The sequence below is a fragment of the Meleagris gallopavo genome, chromosome 5 (assembly GCF_905368555.1).
Source record: "Meleagris gallopavo chromosome 5, MGAL_WU_HG_1.1, whole genome shotgun sequence".
Classification (NCBI taxonomy): domain Eukaryota; kingdom Metazoa; phylum Chordata; class Aves; order Galliformes; family Phasianidae; genus Meleagris; species Meleagris gallopavo.
This window is the reverse complement of record NC_139408.1, coordinates 6755479-6770658: the sequence shown is the minus strand read 5'-3', so window position 1 is coordinate 6770658 and position 15180 is coordinate 6755479. Positions and strand designations below refer to the sequence as shown.

At 37.8% G+C, this 15180-nt stretch overlaps 1 protein-coding gene across 3 annotated transcripts in view; it reads right to left on the bottom strand.

Annotated features, from left to right (window-relative positions):
• Positions 1-14968, bottom strand: part of PPFIBP2 (PPFIB scaffold protein 2) — a 96711-nt gene extending 81743 nt beyond the window's left edge. For 2 of the 3 annotated variants that reach the window (XR_014883353.1, XM_085224050.1), the window contains exon 1: positions 14845-14968. The gene's annotated coding sequence lies outside the window, so the exon portion shown is untranslated. The remainder of the gene's footprint in view (positions 1-14844) is intronic. The other variant, XM_019615372.3, reaches the window with a different exon arrangement.
• Positions 14969-15180: the final 212 nt, after the last annotated feature.

Below are 15180 nucleotides of genomic sequence, written 5' to 3'. Positions count from 1 at the left end.
TGTTCTGAGCATTACTATGAAACTGCTTGTTAAATCTCACACATCTTCAATTACAATTTCAGATCTAGTTACATAGAAGTCCCTGAAACTGTGGATTCTCTTTTTTTTTTCTTTTTTTTCTTTTTTTTTTTTTTTTGTTATTGTTAAATAGCATTAAACAAGATACCTGTATCAACCTCAAAGCATGCTGAGAGCCTAAAATGGGATCTGTCTATTTGCAGGTATTTTAACTGCAATTTTTTTTATAGCTTTCATTACTCATGACATCAACACATGCAAAATACCATGACTTATCTACATATATAAATACATATATTTTGAAAAATAGTTTTTGCTCAGTTTAGCAAAGCTGAAAAAAACTTCTATAATACTACAGTAAAAGCTTTAACACTAGCAAATTCTAAACTTCATAACATTATATTAACTTGCACAGCAGTAAAATACAAGAACCAATCTACTTACCTTTTCACGTCCCTAAGAAGAATTAACTTTCTCCTCTGATCACTAAAAACTGCTAGCTATTAACAGCCAAAATTTTACTGTTAAACAGATGGTAGTCTAAATTGTTATCAACTCTTCTAAGCCACACACTTACAATATCCTAGAGCTCAGTCCACAGATAAAGAAACTGCAACCCTGTTTGCTGTAATTACCTAAGTAATAAGATATTCCAGGAAGTACAGAGCAAACTTGTCTGCGTGCACTAAACTCATTTTGCTCAGCTAGCTTTATCCTGTAAATCCCAACATGAGATTTGCATTTCAAATAAAGATTTCTCATAAAACTAACTTGCTTAGAGCCTGTATGCTTTGCACATTTCTGAACCTAGTTTCTGTATGTAAGCCTATAGTTTACTGTGTTCAAAAAGAATATAATACTTAACAGATGCAGTCACAATTATGAAAAGCCTTAATTAAAAGTGAATCTTCCATAACTATTCAGAGATTAAAGTGAGTATTTAGGCAACTCTTATTTACAATCTTTTTCACTGTTTACTCCAAATAACAAAACTATTAATTGTATCAGTCTTGAAGGGGGTGAGGCTTTCAACAAGAATTCCAGATCTTCTTAATATAACTTAATATCAGTGCTCTGGGCAGCCTTCAAATTCCTCCTGTGTATAGAAAACATTAATAATTAAATACCATCACTCCCCCCCGCCCTTTTTTTTTTTCCTTTTATTTTCCCCTGGGATAAATAAATACATGTTTGCAAACCATGTCAAAGATTCACACTGAAATATCAGTTTGCTTTGTACATGATGGTATAATGAAAGATTAGTGTCTTAGCTAAGGCTCAGAAGTCCTCCACACATTCTTCAGCTGCAGGACAACTCCTGGGCTGCAATGCGCATATGAGCACAATTTCCATTCCCACCATTTCCCACCTTGCTTCTCCCCCAGCCACCTACAGTACTGTACACAATCACCCCACAGACCTATAATTGCTGATTCATCTCTCCAGCTTGGCTCAGGAGTTGCCATGAAGCCATCAAATACAGAAGTGCTATTTGGGTACTGGCCTTTTAAAACCTAGCATATCTCTCTAATTAAGTTAATCCTTACTTCTAAATAACTATCCACAGCTGCTTGATGTAGAATTTCTGACAATCCCTAGAATGGCAACCTAGTGAAACACTGCTTATACAGCATCCTCTGAGACTATGCACTCCAGATCATGTTAATCTGATTATAGGTTAAAATTAAATTGAAGTTGTATATATAAACACTATCTGCTCTATTTCCTCTTCATGTGCTTATTGAAAAGACAGAACGGTAAATAGAACTCTTCCTTCATTCATTACTTTTTAGGAAATAAATAAAAACAAGATTAAAGCTTTTCGTTTTTTTTTTAATAGAACTAAAATGGAAACAAACATCCTTTTTCAGCTAGGAAATGTAAAGGTTCCACCAAGGGAGAGGGGGCAGAGATGGGAGGGAGTGCAGAGGGAAAGCTCTAGGCAAGTGTAGATTTGCCCAAGTTGTACAGAGACTTGAAAAAGAATCATTTCAAGTCTGTGGAAGAAGAAAAGCACTGGAAAGTCAACACACTGCTGAGACTCCCTCTCTGAAATTATATTCTTAGGTTGAGCACTGTGCTAGTACAATACCTTCATGAGGAAATGAGCTAAGTTCGTTACCTAAGTAAATGAATTAAACTAACTTAGATAGGCAGGCATATAAAACCACCATACTGTATACTGCTGCGAAAAGTTAAGAAATAAGAACTACATCGCTTCTAAATGTATTGTGTAAAACACTTTAAAAATAAAGAGAACTGAGCATAATTAAACTTACTGCATTACAATGTAGCCAAGTCAAAAAAGCAAACATCTGTTTGCAAAAATAAATTAGCAAATCAGAGTCTGAATTTAAACACTGTATGTAGTGAAAAGAAAAAAGAAAAAAAGGAAAAAGTAAAATGAAACTACCCTTAAATATCTTGTAAATGTTTTTGCTGATTCTTTATGATACTTAAAGAACAGAGATCAGCTCATAGTACCTCCTCCACAAGACATAGGTGATATGTTACAGTTGTTACTAGTACTGGAACTGCATTTCCTAACTCACGTTTGTGCAAGGACTCATCCTTATGTATAAAAGCTGACACTGACAGAACGGCATGAGAAAAGTGGAGTTTCTTCAGTGCCTTCCTACAGAAGTTTTATCAGCTGCAGAAAGCTCAGTCAGTTTGTTTTTTTTTAAAAAAAATCTCACATAAATCTTAAAAAACACTTCACGATTTCATTTTAAATTGTTATCAGACACTTTAAGCTTTATCTCTTTTACACACAGTAGCAAGGGAAATTTTGTAGCTTCTGACTTTGCAAATCTTAAAATAAAAGTTGCATTCAACATTAATTAATTATAATTTTTATTCCACTGTCATCTAACTAATTCAAATTTCTAGCTTGTAAAAATAAAAAACTGAGTACCACCACATGTTCCAGTTTCTTTTCATGAAGGTCAATATTTCAGTCAAGCCTTATGCAAGCTACTGAACTCCAAACCCCATGCCTGCAAAACTCCTTTCTACTACACCTCTAAAAAAGAAAAACAAAGCCAGAAAGTATGCAAGATTTGGAAACCTTAGACTGAGAAATGAAATAATGAATGATTCTGTGAAAGTTAATTCATGCTGCAGTATACTGAAAGATTATAAATTGCAATAAAACACAGAATTAAGTCTTTTCCTAGAGTAAAACAATGAGATTTTGACAAAAATCAGCCTGGAAAGCCAACTGTGTTTTGGGCTGCATTAAAAGAGGAGTAGCCAGCAGGGAGAGGGAGGTGATTGTCCCCCTCTACTCAGCTCCTGTGAGGCCCCATCTGGAGTACTGTTGGAGCCCCCAGCATAGGAAAGATACGGAACTCTTGGAGTGGATCCAGAGAGGGCCACTAATATGATCAGAAGGCTGGAGCACCTCTCGTATGAAGAAAGGTTGAGGGAACTGGGCTTGTTTGGCTTGGATAAGAGAAGGCTTTGAGGAGACCTCATTGTGGCCTTCCAGTACTTGAAGGGAGCGTATAAACAGGAGGGAGAAAGACTGTTTATGAGGTGGATAGTGATAGGACAAGAGGGAAGAATTTTAAACTGAGACAGAAGGGATTTAGGTTAGATATTAGGAGGAAGTGTTTCACTCAGAGGGTGTTGATACACTGGAACAGAATGCCCTGGAGTCATTCAAGACCAGGCCGGATGTGGCTCTGGGCAGCCTGGTCTGGTGGTTTGTGAATCCTGCACAGAGCAAGGGGGTTGAAACTTGATGATCATTGTGGTCCTTTTCAACCCATGCCATTCTATGATTCTATGAAAGATTTATAGAGAGAAGGTATAAGATGATTAACAAAATCATTAAAAGATTTCCTCAATAGAAATTCTAAAATCTCAGACAAGCTACAATGCTGGAAAAAAAATAAATAAATAAAACCAACTCTTAAAATCTTGGGAACTGGGATAAAAGAACATGTCTTATGGCTTATAAATACTACTTAGGCTTTTTCAAATGTCTTAGAAGGTGTGGCTACAACAACCTACTGGATCAGGCCAGTCCCTTAAAACACCAGTGTTCACATTTTGCTTGCCTTCCTGCATTTCAGTAAGTTTTGTAAACAGAAATTCTTGCTAAACTCTTATGGAAACAACTCTGCAAAATAAGCATTATTAACAAAAGATCATTTTATTAATCAATTAGATTTATGTCCATACATTTCTCTAGGGCAACACGAGTAAGTAAGGGCACTATGAAACAGATTTTGCATTAATTGTACTGTAACTGATATATTTATCATTTGGAATGTTAGTCTGAAAGCGTTCCATTGAAGGAGGCTAGAACTAAAAAGAGGTCCAATACCTCAAATCTACCCACACTGCCTGTCCGTTTCCTTCACTTCCTTGATATACACAGCATATCATTCTAGAAATCAGCTGCTTTGCCAACAAAGACACCCCTCAGCCATCTGGGCCTGTACAATCCTTGGTCCTAGTGTTAAACTTGTACTGTATTCAAAACAGGCGGCCACCAAATTTACGTGGTTGAAAGCAGAGAATTGTTGTGTATTTTTGGAACAGTACAACACCATAAGAACAGACATGCTGGCTCTGACAAGAAGTCTGCCTGTCCCAGTGCTCTGTATATAATAATGTTCAGTGTAACACAGGTATGGAGTCATCAGTCTCCTGCTCTACCTTTCCCATTAACCAGAGAGAACAGAGAGAATGAGACTTCTTAAATCACAAGCTACATAGGAATCATCATGTTTCATAGATGTTGAAAGACCTGTCTTCTGTGGATTTATCCAATTTCTTTTTGACTAGTTTTTGAGTGATTTTTTTCAGTGAGTTCTCCTCCTATTACCAAAAAGAAGCTACAGCTGCCCACTTTCCATGACACTATTTTTAGTACCTTCCCAGTCCTATTCCACTTTCTCTCCTATAACATCCCCATTTAACTGAGGAGCAAATCTCTCCTCAGAATCAAACCAATCAATACCTTCCAACTCACTTAATGAGGTGAACAAGACTACATGTGGTATTCAAGTTTCCGACCTTTAGAAAAATGACACAAAAGAAATACATGATGCATGACACGTGACTGTGAATGCTTGCACACGGAGTAAAAGCAACCAATTTTTACAGAAATAACTCCACTTTGGAGGATTAAAAGGATGGAAAGTGGTAGGTATTTCTTAAAATGAACAGACGAAGTAGTCCATTGCTAAAGGACACTAGTGGATACTGAGACAGGTGAGATTCCTTTGTGTTGCAGAAAAACAGAACAAATAGGAAGATTAATACCAGAAAACTGACTCCCTGCAATCAAAATAAAGAATTTTCAACCACAAGATTTTCCAAGTAAAAAAAGCTCAGATTCAGTTAGACCCCACAGAGAAACTGTCCAACATGGATGCAACACAACTACTTCTGAATATTTCTCATTATCAAGTGATCTACTTCCACGTCATCTGGGCTATAAAGCTCTGTTCTGAATTTCCCTAAACTTTATCAGATGATAACAAAAACTTTTGTGAAGTCTGAACTCAGTTTTAGACAAAATTTAAAAAGAGATTTTGATTTTGTGACATTAAATGCTTATCTTCACTGAAAAAATTTCTGCAGTACTTCAAGTGGATTAACACGACCCACCCCACATCTGTGAGTGTAAACCTACTGAATTCACACAGGCAGGAACTGACCAGTATCAAGTCTTCTAGGTTCAGTAGTTATTTTAGGGAAAGTGACTGTGTGAAACAAAGGAAAAAGTCATACTCCTCCTAGAAAAAGCAAACAATTTAAATGATTCTGCTTGGATTAAAAACATTCAAACTAAGAATAACAAATGGGTCAGTATGGAAAGGACCATATGCCAATATTATTCATCACACCACTGAAAATAAAAATTTTACAGCTGCATCAGCTTCATGTCTATGAATATTTTAATATCGACTCTTTCCTGGAGATTAATGAAAATAAGGGAAAAGTTGTCCTCATGTTTTTCTACCTCTGAGTAAAGAAAATGTATAATCAAGAAGTAAAATTTATCCATGCCATGTTAAAACCCTGATCTTTCTATTTATTTTACTCTTTTCTGTTCAGAATGTCCTAGCAGAAATGGGCAATGAGTAAGGAAGTAACTGTATCAGTTACAATGCCACAGCTGATTTCTAAATTAGAGAATGGTATATTCTGTCACACTCACTTTTCATACTTAATAGATTAACCTAATTTTCTAATTATGAGTGAAATAATTATTTAGGGAAGCAATATTACACATCAATAACTTGACATCCAAAAGCAACATTCAATATTTTTAAAATCCACATAGTCCAGAGAACCTTGTAATATCTCCCAGTTGAAGAAACATTATTACAGGTGGCAAAGAAAATCCTGTTATCCTTTATTCTTGACCCTAGAAGGAACACGAATACCAGGATGACTAGAGACAGATTAAGCGCCCCCTGAAAATAGAAACTGACTTTAGAGGGAACAAGCAGCAGCCCACAACAAACATGTGACCAGATATATAGGTTTCAATGAGCTGTTCTGTGGAGAAACTGTATTTTCTCCCTGGAAAATCCTTTAGCTAGGAAAGGATCTTAATAGTGTCATAACACTGAAAACACGCTCAAGTGCTCAGCTTTTCTATTTCACTTTCATCTGTGCAAGCTGTTACTGTTCCCACTTTATTGCCATAGCTGGAATGCTTCATGTAACCAAATATCCAGTTTTGACTATTTGGCATGATCTTTTTATAGCTTCCAAATGAGTTCTAAAGTGACCAGCACTCTGCTTCCGTACAGTAGATACATCCGACAGAATATGAAACAAAAAGAGAACGTGGAAATCTGCTTTTACATATAGCACCTTTCATAATCAGTCATGCTAAGCATTTTTAAGTTCCTACCAATTAAGTTCCTACACAGCACATCACACTGCACCTGTGGAGTGTTTCAAGGAATTCAACCAGATTCATTTTCAAATAAATACATTACTTACATTTGAATAGTGACCAAAAAGTATTTGCCAAAACAAAAACTATAGTCTAAAAATTGTTCCACTACGTGCTACTTCCAGCCCAACCAAAAATTCTTTCATATGGTTGAAATAAATTAAAAAACTGCAGTTAGGGTGATTGCTGGAGTATAAGAGTAATTGAAGCAGTAAGTTGTGAGGTTACTGTCTATGAAATGAAATCTTTGAACTGACATAGAGGACAAATGAAACAGAACTATTTACTTTACAAGACCTGAATGTCACTGTAGCAGGGCCAGGAATATTCCAAACAGCAATGACACTAGAGGGGATACTTAGTGTCAGGCTTTTACATATCTAGTCTCACTTGGGAGCATTTCATGTGTCACTTTTGGTCCTATTTTGAAAAAGCCGATGGAGTTTCTTGAAGTAATAACTGCATTGTGTATTTAACTGTTTGATAATGTCTTTATAGAAACCTTTTCACTGCAATAACCACAATGTTAAAAAACTTCAGGTTTGAGCTTGCAAAATCCTCCAATTCCTACCAGCTAATTTGTCTTCATTGTCTTAGCTTTTTCTCTCGTCTAAGTTCTATCTAGGCGATAGAACTACAGGAAATGGCTTCAAGCTGAACCAGGGGAGATTTAGACTGGACGTTAGGAAATACTACTTTTCTGAAAGAGTGGTCAGGCACTGGAATGGGCTGCCCAGGGAAGTGGTGGAGTCACCGACACTGGAGGTGTTCAAGGAACATTTGAATATTGTGTTGAGGGACATGGTTTAGTGAGAGCTATTGGTGATAGGTGGACTGGATGATCTTGTAGGCCTTTTCCAACCTTGGTGTTTCTGCGATTCTGTGATTTATGAAAAATTCCTCCGAAGTTTCTTGCACCTGTGGCCAAGTGACAGTGCATAAATATCAAAATAATAATAATAATTAAAAAAAAAATTATTCAAAACATCCATCCATTTATTTTTCTCTTCTTAAGTAGAAAGACCACAATTAGAGTTCAGTGTCTTCTTTCAGACTGTTCAGATTGCTCAGCAACTGGATAGAAGCCTGCTGCCATATTGCTAATTGTTAAAATTTTATACTAATTTTATAAGTAAAATTTGATTTGTTATTATATGATATAGCCCACTGTGTTTCAGTGGTCTTCAAAAACTCCAAGTCTCCAAGTGGAAATATAAAAGACAGTTCTATTCTTGGGAAAAATAAAAATAGAAGAAGAATCCACGTACTTGTGACAAAAAGTACTGAACTACTGACCTGCCATGAGGAAATTGTTTGTTTTCCATTAGCTGTCATTGATACGGTATAGTTTTGGTCCATGACAGTTCTTTTTACCTGATTATTCAAGAAAAGCAAATCAAAGACACTCACTACGAAATGAACTTTTACCACCAAGCCACCTAGCACGTCAGTTTTATCACACTCTACTAATTTGGAAGCTCTGTTTCTGAGTATCCTAATCTGGATTTCAAAGGACATGAGCAGCCACTAGCTCATTTAACAAAAAAAAATGACTAGTGAATCCAAACCAAATTCATTCTAGTTGTGCAGGCTCATTCCACATTTCTTTCAGTCTTGCTGTTTCTAGAGTTGTTAATACATGCCCTGAATACATCCTGAATACACAATGACTTGTTTTGCCATTTTTTTTTTTCTGTTGATGTACTACATGACCATAAATCTTCCAATGAAACTGTTTAGGGAGTGATGGTATGAACACTGGAAGATGACTCATGTTTGTGTGATGTGTTGATTTGTGTGATTTCTTGTTTATTGTTTTGTGTTGTTTTTAATAAACTGTTTAGGAATAGGGTTTCCCTATCCACTGTCTTTAATAGAGATTTTTTTTTCCTCCTGTGTAGTGAAATATCAGAGTATTTCAATTTGGAAGCTGAATGCATTACATACCTTAATTTATCATCACAGAAATACATTAATAAATCTTACTGCAATGTCATTAAATTAAGATGTTCTCATTATGCGTTATAAAGCAGATGCTACGAACTGCACTGCATTTAGCAGAATAAGAATGCCATTGACTATATTAAAGGGACAGATTGGCAGATATTTTCCCTTGTTAAACTATGACTTCTGAAAACATACCATGGCTAGTAAATAGTACAGATGGGAAATTATTATTATTATTTTTAATACAAACAACAGAGACAGAAACAAGAAGGTATCTCCAGGTAGATCATCTCTGAATTTGGAGAACAACCAGATTTGTTTTCAGAAGCAGATAAAGTAAAACATCAGTTGCCATTCCATTAGTGCTTGAAATCCAGAGTAGAATTAAGCAGCGTAGATTTATCTTGTCAGTTGTTTCTGTAGCATGAAGACAGAACCAGTAAGTGAATCATTCACCGAATATTCATACAGCATGCATCATTGCTTTGAAGAAAACAAGACTCACATTCAGCATTTGATAAGCAACTACATGAATCTGTCTTCTGTCATACAGTATATCTTACTATTGATTCCCTTTAACACATTTCACTTCTCAAGGTGTAATGCTATAATGGGATGGGAAGTATCATGATAATAACAGGGTAGCAAAGTCTTTGGCTACAGTAAATGAGGATGAGCCTAAATGCTGCAGCCACAGATACAGAAATGAAGAAAAAGAGCTGCTTACAACTTGAAGGCCTCAGTTAGGCAGGGATCTCTGGCAAGAGACACCATCACCTCCACTGTCAACCCTTAAAGGAGGTCTGGGAAGGGGTGGATCCTGGCTCCAGCCCTTCCAGTTACTTAGGTGCATTGCTTGCACCTGAGCTCCCCTTTCCCATCAGGCGCTCCATCACTGGTTCAGCTGTGACTTAGCATTTCCACTACACAAGTCTAGTTCTAGACTTTGTTGAAGGAAATCCAGGCCTGCTGATCTGTTTTCTCCAAATTCACATCTGCTTCAGGAAATCATCACCAACTTAGCACTACATCTTTATGTGATATGTAAAGATTTCTTTTACAAGTAATAGTTCACACTTCTGTCATTTTACATCTCCAGCAGTCACATCCATTATTTTCCAGTCCAAGCACGATGTCCACCACATACTGAGTGGTGGTCACCATTCAATTTCATGTTATTTCTTCTCTATAAACTAGGAAGAGCTGCATTTTCAGTAGTATTCAGCCCTCAACTTTGATCCTCAAGTCAGATTTCAGCTGGATATTTCAGTTAAACAGAGGAGCATAAATTTTATGTGAATATAATACAAAATAAGAATATATTTTATATACTAATGGCTCCCCGTTATCTTGTAGATCATTCAGCAGAAAATAAAATTTTTACTGTCCACTTTAATGGTCTGGGTAAAACACATAAGACTAATTTTTAAGAGCATCTTTGTTATCTCTAGTATACTTTGAAACATAAGTATAGGAAGCTTTAAGTAAATATTCATTTGCCATCGGTGCACTTTCCGAGTCTCTGTATAGAAGTATGTTACTGGTCCTGTATAGAATGTACTCTGCCTTATTGACAGAAGGAGAGAAGAAAACAAACAAACCCTTAAGAAACAAATAAAGAAAGAAAACAAAACAAACAAACAAAAAACCATACAGAGTGTCAGAATAATTTTATATTTAATCAGTTACTACTTGGAACTTTTGACAGTGACTGCTAGAAATTGAATCTCTTCTCTGATGAGTTTCATTCAGAATATGCTACAACTATAAAGGCAGCAAACTACTCTCAGTTCAGTACGCAGAAGGAACTATTTGGTAAATAAACTGCCTCACAATTTCAGCAAGAAAGCTAACTTCAAAGTGAAAGAGAACTGGAGCCTTATAAATTAATTCTTTCTGAAAAATTAGAATAATATTCCTTTTCTCTTTTTGGAAGAGCATGCTGAAAGGTACATTCTAAAGAGATCGTTGTGGATTTTATATATATATACATATGTATATTCAGGAAGCTGAATAGGAAAACTGCATGTTAGGACTGTCTTATGTATGCGAAGATATCTATGGGAGATTTTTCTTCTTTAATCAGTATGAAAACACACAGCTCTTTCTCCACAGCATCTTTGGGTCATACGTCTTCCAGAAATACTAGTAAGCTACACAATACCCATAACAATCTTGTTTTAAAGGTGATCAAAATGAATTTTAAGATCCAGGTTGTTGTTACAGTCCTTTAAAAACTACACTGTAACTTGGCAGACACACAGTATAAACAAAATTCACAAACTGAACTACACTGATAACAGTGTTGTTAAGATTAACTTTTCTTTCAGAAAAGAATTACCTTGTTAATTTAACTTCTTTGTTCTCTACTTCAGTGGATTGCCAAATAAGAGCAAAGTGCTATTGGGAAGTAGCACTTCGGGATTATAGTAAATAAGTCCCATGAGATAGAGTGATAAAAAACAAGTAATTATAGTGTTACAAGGTCACAGAAGACTTGCAATAAAAACATTGTGTCAAAAAAATTACAGGCAGAGGCACCTAGCTATGAAAGTACTCATATTGTTGCTTCAGTGTGCAACCATTTAAAAATCAAAAGAAATAGGAAACACTGTGCTGCATGAAGGGCTGTCAGGAAAGAATTCAAGCCATCACAGTTTATCAGATGCATCTCATCACCTCAGAGCTGGTGAGTCCAGAGGAGGGCCACAAAAATGATCCAAGGGATGGAACACCTCCCCTGTGAGGACAGGCTGAGAGACCTGGAGCTGTTCAGCCTGCAGAAGACAAGGCTCTGGGGAGACATGAGAGCAGCCTTTCAATATCTAAAGGGAAACAATATGAAGGAAGGGGACAGACTCTTTATCAGGATCTGTTGTGACAGGACAGGTGAAAATGGCTTCAAACTAAAAGAGGGGAGATTTAGATTTAGTTAAGGTTGTTTTTTTTTTTTTTTTAAATAAGGGTGGTGAGGCACTGGGACAGGTTGCTCAGAGATGTGGTGAAAGCCCTGTCTTTGGAGATGTTCATGATCAGGCTGGACAGTGCTCTGAGCACCTGATCTAGCTGTGGATATCTCTGTTCATTGCAGGGAGCTGGACTAGATGGTCTTTAAGAGTCCTTTCCAACTCAAAAGATTCTGTGACTTCTTACCCATCTACTGAACTCTGGTAACTGATTATGGTAACTGATACCTCCAAGGTCAGCATCGCTGGCTAAACTTTATCTGGGAGCTTATGAGAATTTGAAGATTATATCATAAGAAGTTGAGTTTACTGAACTCTGAGTATAAGGGAGCAAATAGAGATTATAAACACCTTCACAGATCTGCACAATGAAATCTCACTAATTGTATATTATATAAGCTATATATATAACAATATTATATATTATATATATATTGTTATATATTGTTATTGTATATGTCTATGATTTAAATATATATAATATACAATAACTATATATATAATTGTTATATAACATATGTGTGTGTGTGGTGTGTGTGTGTGTGTGTGTGTGTGTGTATATATATATATATATATATAAAAAAACTTAGATATAACACCTTTTAAAATTCTTCTCTACTACCATAGGTTGTGGGGTTTTTTTACATTACTATTCCTACACTAGTAGTTAGTTCCAGAAAATGCAGAAAAGCCTTGCATGGGATAGTTTGTTGAATTATAATGTTTGTATCTATACTGAGTGATCATTATCACAGAACATATTTCCTTCTGTATAATTTTTCTGCTTTGATAAGCAGTAAATCCTCTGAAGCATACTACAGACATCTAAAGCCACACAGAGGCTCTGTGTTACCTATGTGAGCCATTAGTTTTCCTAATCTTTCCAGGTCAAGGCCCTCATTTGTTTGAGATGAAAGACAATTCAAGACATTTTTCCTCCCTATCTCTAGTGAAGGGAACTAGGTTTATGAATAGTCTAATAAGAGTGAGAACAGTATCAAAGATGAGGGCTTTAAGGTTCTGCTGTTTTGTCTTGTTAAAAAGAGAGGGCTGGGAAACAAAGCAAACTGGAAATAAGCGACAAATGAGAGCTAAAGCAAAGCTGCAAGGAGTAAAAAACTAAAAACAAAAATAAAAAAAATAGAGTAGATCACCTCCTTGAGTTGTTTTGTTTTGCTTTTCATTTTCTCTACTTTTGCACTCACAACATCGTCTCCTCTGCTTTCCTCCTTTGTTCTCAAGGCTTTCACTTACTCTCTTCCACTTGTTCTCTTTACATCTTCCACTCATACACACTTCACCACAGTGAGACACACTGTAATGCCTTAGAGCCTGCACAGATGATCTAGAGCAGCAGACACTCAGTGTGACAGAAATGTAGAGGAAAGAGTAGAAAAAAGCCAGAGACCACTCTTTCACCCTGCTTTGGATCTCCCTCAACATACAGACTGGACAAGAATTGATTCAAGAACCCAGGATGCTCTACTTATGCCTTTCCCGCTTCCTTGATGTCCTTGCTTCCAGCATAATCCTAATACAGATAAGGTAGCTGGAGTGACAAAGATGGCAGCAGCAACGTCCTCTGCAATCATTTCTTCAATTCCTTTCTGAGGCAGAAGATAAAAGCTTCCAAGGAACAGTGCTCCCAGCCCAATTCCTACCATGCTTTAGCCAAACAGGAGACTAATGAGATTAATTTGATATTTCCCATAGGGCAGAGTCCTAGATGTACGACAGATAAATGTTATTTTGTCAAGCCTCTAAGATTATTACCTGGCAGGACAAATAAAGCATTTAAGATTTGGGAAGGGATGCTATTGCTAGTTTGAGAGTTATAGGCACATCACGTATGTCAACAACAGATACAAACATTAACAAGATTAGTCTTGAGCTCAGCTAAAGTCTCATTTCTGGGGCCTTACTATTATTTTTCTCTCTCCTGTATTCATACTTGTCCAAGCTTGTTCAGGTTTATCCTTATTTGACTTTTCCCTCTTCTGGTATTATAGGTTCTCCTTCAAGCATTTCTCCATTAGGAAAATGCAATGAAGTTTGCAGAGCAGATCCAAGTCAAAGTCAGGAACACAAGCAAAGCATATCAGTGTATCAAGAAGGCTGAGATTCAGCCTTCTTCACTTCCCCAGTCTACTCCCTCCAGATTTCCATACAAGTTTTAGAATGAAGCTCTTCATGCACCTGCTCACATATTGCTAATCCCTGTTTAAAAAAGAACAGAAAAGTCAGGCAGAAAAACATCCCTCACTGTTCCCTCTCCTATCGAACCCCTGCAATTGAAAATCATCATAAAAACTACGGAAATACCATGTGTTGTGCATGCAAATCACCCAAAGCACACACTGCACTCCACCTGCAGGCGGTCAGATCCACCTGGCTGCCTCTTGAACATCTCACACCTCTCTACACAATACCGAACGCACGTTGGCACCTAAAAGCATACGGTCACTTATCACTCTCACAGGTGCAAAAAGGGAGATGTTTTCATCTTATCAGCGTGAAAGCACGAGCGGTGTGCCCTCGGACGGGGATCGTTTGTCATCCCACGGAGCGCCCTCCTCCATTCTCGCAGCACACCGCCAGTTCCGTCTCCCAGCTGCTCCTTCACAGCAGCCCCCCCACCCGAGGTAGCTTTCCGCTCGGGGCCGTGGCTGTGCCCGCCTGTCACCACTAACAGCATTTCCAAACTCCATGTCAGCGCAACAGTTTATTTACTGAACTGCCGCTGCAGCTCTAGTTTCAAAACTTCTCTCCCTGTGAGAATAAATACCGCAGGACCTCAAAGCCGCATCTATTTAAAAACCTTTTCAAACAGCACGGAGCTCTTAACACCGTTAAAAACACACTTCAAAGGAGAAGCGGCAAGCATTGCAGCTCCATCTGCGGCAGCGCTCCTGGAATATTTCCTGATAAAAACCAGCTGAACCGCCACAGAAAGCGCCGGCAGCCCCCGCCTCGCTGACTTACCTCCAGCCGCCGCCTCACCACCGAGCCCACACCGACAGCGCCCGCGGCTGCAGCCCGCCCATCAAGCAGCCCCGCCCGCGGGACCGACCTGCGCGGCCGCGCAGCTGAAGCTCGCGCCACCCTGTCTTCACGAGCACGAGGAGCGCGGCGCGCGGTACCGCGATAACTTTTCCGGTCATGCTCCCACCCAGACAGGTCACCCGTTGAGGCGCTTACATGGCTCTGTCACGGCACGCATTTGCTGAGCACCTCTGCTTAAGTCGGCTTTACAGGGAGCCGACTGGGCAATGGTAAGCGTTTAGCAGAAAGCGAGATAAAGAGTTTCGAGTGCTTGTA